The sequence below is a fragment of the Acanthochromis polyacanthus genome, chromosome 6, assembly GCF_021347895.1.
Source record: "Acanthochromis polyacanthus isolate Apoly-LR-REF ecotype Palm Island chromosome 6, KAUST_Apoly_ChrSc, whole genome shotgun sequence".
In the NCBI taxonomy this organism is placed as follows: Eukaryota; Metazoa; Chordata; class Actinopteri; family Pomacentridae; genus Acanthochromis; species Acanthochromis polyacanthus.
Window position 1 is genome coordinate 8,706,449 of NC_067118.1, and position 6,000 is coordinate 8,712,448.

At 43.0% G+C, this 6,000-nt stretch overlaps 1 protein-coding gene across 3 annotated transcripts in view; it reads right to left on the minus strand.

The window, feature by feature from the left end:
- The window catches only part of atp2b3b (ATPase plasma membrane Ca2+ transporting 3b), a 79,479-nt gene extending 74,822 nt beyond the window's left edge, over positions 1–4,657 (minus strand). The window contains exon 1 of one of the 3 annotated variants that reach the window (XM_051950224.1): positions 4,053–4,657. The gene's annotated coding sequence lies outside the window, so the exon portion shown is untranslated. The remainder of the gene's footprint in view (positions 1–4,052) is intronic. The other 2 variants (XM_022218161.2, XM_022218162.2) reach the window with 2 other exon arrangements.
- Between the last annotated feature and the right edge of the window lie 1,343 nt (positions 4,658–6,000).

Sequence of the window (6,000 nt, forward strand, 5' to 3'; positions counted from 1 at the left end):
TCTGCCCTGCCATGCTTCTATCCTGACTGAGAGTGTTAGTTTAGAACTGAGTCACCCTGCTCTGCCTTTGAAGCTTCCTTTTGCTCTCCATCTTTTCTTATTTGCCTCTACCTTTTTATCTGTATCTTTCTATATGGGTTTACCATCTGTTTTTTTCTATTTATTTTTATTTTAGCGAGCCCTGTCTTGTGGTGTCTCATTGCTCGTTATTATTTTACCTTCCTTTCCCCCATCCTCTCCTCTCACTTTGTCGTTCTCCCTGTCTGTCTGCTTCCTGCTACTGCAATCATTTATTTACTCAGCCAGTCGCACATTTTCTTCCCAGCCCGATCTCTTACTCACTGATTCTGTCTGATTTTATAACGTTCACCCGAGAAAAAATAAGAAAAAAACCCCTCTACTGTTCAGCCTCGCGACTGCTGCAACTAACTCTGCGTCTCTGTTTGTCTCCGAGCTTTGATGTGTACAGTGCACATGTGCATGTGAGTGTGCACATGTGAGCCTGCATTACATAAATTGGGGGGGGGCACTTTGTTACTCAATTTGTTGCACACTCCTAACTCTTTCATACACACACGCATAAAACCTTTAGCCACAGGATGCAGGAAGCATCACGGATGGACAGTAAACATACAAAGACACCAACACTCATGCCCAGAGACATCAATTACATGCTCTCTGTCATGACACACACAAATGTGTCATACACCACGGGTCTTTCAAAATAAGAGCGAGAGAGGGATGAGCGAGAGAGCTTCACTGAAAACGTGTTTGAACATGAAAAGTCAGACAAAAGGTCACCACAATCCTCAGCAGCCAGCCATTTATACTCAACATAAGCGCCCTGCTCATCCACACGCTATCCCTCGGAGGGCTGGAGTAGTTTGATTGTTTTTTTTTTTTTATTTTGAAGAGAAAGTGGCCACTCTTTTCCCTCAGGTCCTTTCTCTTTATCGCAGAAGGTTGAAGGGACGACACAGGAGAGGAGGTCCTCACGGGATTCGATTCTAGACCAGCGATGGCTACGTACGATACGACAGGATGCTGTACGATTTTCATTCCTATAGCGGAGAATGGCGCAAACATTTAAGAAATATCAATAGAAAAATCTAATAATAAACAAAAAATATACGTAAGTCCTAGTTTAGATTGTCCAAATTCCTCTGGATGTGGAAGTAGCAGTATTGCGCATACCAGTGGTACTGCACAAGTAGAAAAACAGATTTGTTCATAAGTAGAAAAATACTGATATTGCACAGTTCCTTGTATATGCAGAAAAAATATAGAATTGAAATATCAGTAGAAAAATGAACAGAAAATATATATAAGTTCTAATGTAGACTGTACAAATTCCTTTGATGTGGAAATAACAATCTTGCAAATAGCAACAAGTTGAAATACTTCTAGAGAAGTACTAATACTGCACAGACTTGTCCATAAATAGAAAAATACTGGTGTTGCAGACTCTTGTAAATGACACAAAAATATATAGAAGTGAAATTTCAGGGCAAAAAATATGCACAAGTACTAGTTGAGATGGATGAGGGAATAACAATATTGCACATGTCAGTGGTACTACAAGAGTAGAAATATTGATAAAGAAGTATTTATATTGCATAGACTTCCCCATAAGTAGAAAATTACTGATATTGCACAAATTCTTGTATATGCAGAAAATTGAGGTTTTTAAATGTGCAAAATATTCATAATTCACAGTTTTAAATGTCTCAATATTGCACAAAATATTATATAAAAATTCTGATACTGCACAGATTCTTGTTCGAGAAAAAAATGCCATTGCACAGTTTTTAAATGTGCAAAATATTCATAATTCACAGTTTTGAATATTCCAAATTCCTCTGGATGTAGAACTGATATTATTATTTCCATGAGTAGAAATGCAAATAGAGAATACTGCACAGATTCTTGAATACGTAGAAAAAATGATATGAGTTTTTGAATGTAGAAAATAAACTATGTTGATACCAAAAAGAAGTATGACAGTTTTTTATGACACTTAGAGGAGTATTAAAATTGCACATATTTGTCCGTAAGTAGAAAAATTCTGATATTATTGCACAGATTCTTGATAAACCAGAAAAAGTGCTATTGCAGTTTTTAAATGTGCAAAAATATTCATAATTCAGGGTTTTGAATGTCTGAATATCGCAATACTGCAAAAAATATTGTATGAAAATATAAACATTGCACATTTTTTTCTTTTAATAGAAAAAATGCTATTGCACAGAGTTTTTAAATGTGCAAAATATTTATAATTCAGTTTTGAATGGCTCAATATTCCACAAAAAACTGTATAAAAATACTCTTTTTGTAACTGATACAATTCAAAAATCAGTAGAACAAAAAGTATACATAAGTACTGGTTCAGATATTTCTCTGGATGTGGAACTAATATTATTACTGCAGATTATTTCATGAGTAGAAAAGCAAATAGAGAATACTGCACAGATTCTTGCATATGTAGAAAAACTGATGTAAGTTTTTGAATATATAAAATAAAATAAGTTGACAGTGCACCAAAAAGAAGTATGGCAGCTTTTCGTGATACTTAGAGGAGTACTAATATTGCAGTAAAATACTGATGTTGCACAGAGGTTTTAAATGTGCAAAACAGTCCTATTTCCCGGCTCTGAGTGTGCAGATATTGCACCAAAAAGCAGGTCTACAGGGAGCAGTGCAGGTTGTAGACTTTGCTTGGTGGCTCTGAATTGACTCCAGGACATGTGACTGAATAAGTTAGTGAGATCTGGTCCACCTTCTGTCAGTGCTCTGTCCCTGCAGTCCACCTGTGCACCTGCAGTCCCCCTCCAAGGGTCACCTCTGGCGGGGCCCTTGTATCTGGGCTGCTGCCTGCCGCTGCTGGCTCGCTGCCACTCACACACTTCTGTAAAGCCCAGCGGGAATAACACACTTAGAATTCGACACAATCAGTGGCCATTAAAGGTGGGCCGAGATATCTGCATCACCGTGGAGCCCATTACAGCAACCGGATGATGACGACAAGCAGAGGACGATGATGATGATGATGCTGAAAGTTTAAATAAGGGAGCTGAGCTGGGTTTGGAAGGAAAAAGCTCCAGTGATCGATGTGCATCCATCACATTTCACACTCACAGTGTCCCTCCCACGCAGTCCACCTCCACCCAAAGACACACACACACACACACACACACACACACACACACACACACACACACACACACACACACACACACACACACACACACGCCAAACAGCAGCTCTCCTGTGCAGGAATTGCCCCACGCAACAGTGTGTTTCCCACAAAACGACCTTCAGACGTGCCTCAGCTTCATTCCTCGCTCAGCCTCGGCGCCCACAGCAACAAGAGGAGGTCATGATTAAAGCAGAGCCTCCACACTGGAGCGCAAAGTGGGGCCAACGGTGCGCCACTCGCCTCCCCTCATGTCCCTCCGCAAGGTTACCGGGCCGCTCTGCCCCAAACTCACACCGACTTGTGAAGGTCCCTCCGGCCATGGATCATTACCGGATCAACCCGACACCCCCGGCGCTGCAGGTGCGATGCACCGTAACCGAGACAAACAACGTCGCTGTCACCCGGCGGCCCCGGAGCCCCCCACAGCCGGGAGGAAGAAGGGGGCAGAGCCGGGAGGCAGGCGGGAGGATAGCGCGTGGTGCTCGGTGAAAATGTTGAACTGCAGCCCCTCATCACCGGATGGATGGAGAGGCTGGGTATCATTAGCTCCACACGCGCGCACACAAGCACATCCACGCACACACAACGCGCGCACACACACTTCCTCCTAATGTCATAGCGCGCTGTTTGCCAGGTTATTATGGTATGTCCTACTGTATGGGCTCCCGCTATAGCGGTGTCGGGCCTGCGGTGCCACGTTAGGCCGAGCCGCAGCTCCGACTCCCTGCAGCCCCCCCACCCCCGACATGCTCCCGATGAATCACGGCAGAACAGCCCCCCGTTACAAACGGCGCTCGGGCGCACCAGGGTAAATAAGAGTCACGCACGCGGGGCGCGCACGGACTCACCGACTCACCGTGCAGGCCGAGCTCAAGGACATCAGCATCAGCGCGCGGGCGGGGAGGCAGAATCCCCGTTAATCTGCGTGTGCGTGGAGCGGAGAATGTCCCAGACCGGATGAGAGGATACAGGGGGGTTGGGGAGGGGAAGAGAACCGGGGGCTGCGGCAGCTCCGGTCGCCTGGAGTCCGAAGGAGTGAAGGGATGAAAAGACGACGACGGTGCTGATGAATATTCCGCTCCGCTCCGGTCACCTGACGGTTGGTCGGCGGAGTTCTGCGGCGGTGGAGGAGAGAGAGCGAGAGAGAGAGAGAGAGGAGAGAGGGGAGAGAGAGAGGGTGAGTGACAGAGAGAGAGAGGGAGGGAGGAGAGAGAGGATGCGCCGGTTTAAACACCTCCGTGCTGAGTGAGGGAGGGAGGGAGGAGAGGGGGAGGACCGGGCTGGCTGCTGCTCCCGGCCGTGAGAGGTCGGACCGGACTCGGTGAACAGTTCAGGGCAGCGGGACGAGCGGAGCGGCGGCGGCGGCGGAGGAGGAGAAGCACCGGAGCTCCTGCGACATCTTTGGAGGAGGGGTCGAGCCGCTGCCTGAGCTCGCGCGCACAGGAGCTCGGTCGCAGCATCCGCCAGAGGAGGAGGAGGAGGAGGGGGGGCCGCTCCGTACGTCACCCCCCACCTACCGGGCTGCGTGATGACGACACCACACACACACCGCAGCGTGCGCTCTCTGTGGAGAATTGATCAGCTGGAGTCTGGAGCTGAGATTAGAAAAATACTGCAAACACATTTATATAGTTTTATTTATTTATTTATTTGTAGCCTTTTTTGGCTTGTTCTAACACAGGGGTCATTTGCAAGAAAATTTATTTATTTATTTATTTATTGAATATTATTATTTTAACAGCTGCTCTTTTTTCATTTTATTTGGCTTGTTGAAACACTGGGGCCCATTAAAAAATACTGAATTGAATTTTAAATTTTAATTAATTTATTTATTTTATTTTATGTTATTTTTGTATGGCAGACTGGGATCTGGAACTGTCTTTGAAAACATCGGTATTGATCCCAAACTTTTCTTGTTTATTGATGTATTCTTGTTTTCATTTGTTTGTTTGTTTTCGTTGCTGTTTTTGTTGTGGGTTTTTAAATCTTTTTTTCACTATTTCTTACATGTGGCATATTTTTCAGTCACTGTAGGATGTTGAGGCACATGTTGCTTAAATAAACAAAATAAAAGCAAGTTTATCCTTTTTATTAAATTTTTAAATTCAGATTTTTTTAAAAACTTTTTTCACAGTGCATATTTTTTGTGTAGGGCAGCCCTTAGGGAGCTGGAGTACTAGTGCTGATGTATTCATATGTATTCTTGTTGGCTACTTTATTTACTTATTTGTGGCCTTTTTGGGTTTGCTGAAACACTGCGACCACTTGAAAGAAAAAAGTTTTTTAGTAACTGTTTTTGCATTTTCTTCATTTTATTTTTTTAACAGCTGCAAGGGAGAATTTTATAAACTAGAATCTTCAGCTGTCCTTTGAAAACACTTGCATTTGATCTCAAACCTACCTTACTAACTATCCTGATGTATTTTTGTTGTTTTTTAAAAAATATATATCGTTGTTTCATAATTTATTACGTGCAGTAGTTTTTTGTTTTTGGTTTGTTGTTCTGTTTGTTTGTTTTATGTTGTGGGTTTTTTTTGCCAGAGGTGCTGTTAGTGTTGTGAACTTCGACCAAAATGTATTTCTATAATTTCTAATTTTGTTCAACTGTAATTTTGTATCAATTTCTCAAAAAAAAAAGACTTTTTTTACGGTGTATGTTTTCATGTAGGGTAGCCTTTTATCAATGAAAACTATCATATTGATCTCAAATGTAACTTACCTGATTATTCTGCTTGGTTTTCCTACATATAGCAGTAGAGCTGTTAGGATGTCGAGACATTGGAACATTAACCTACACTGTCAAA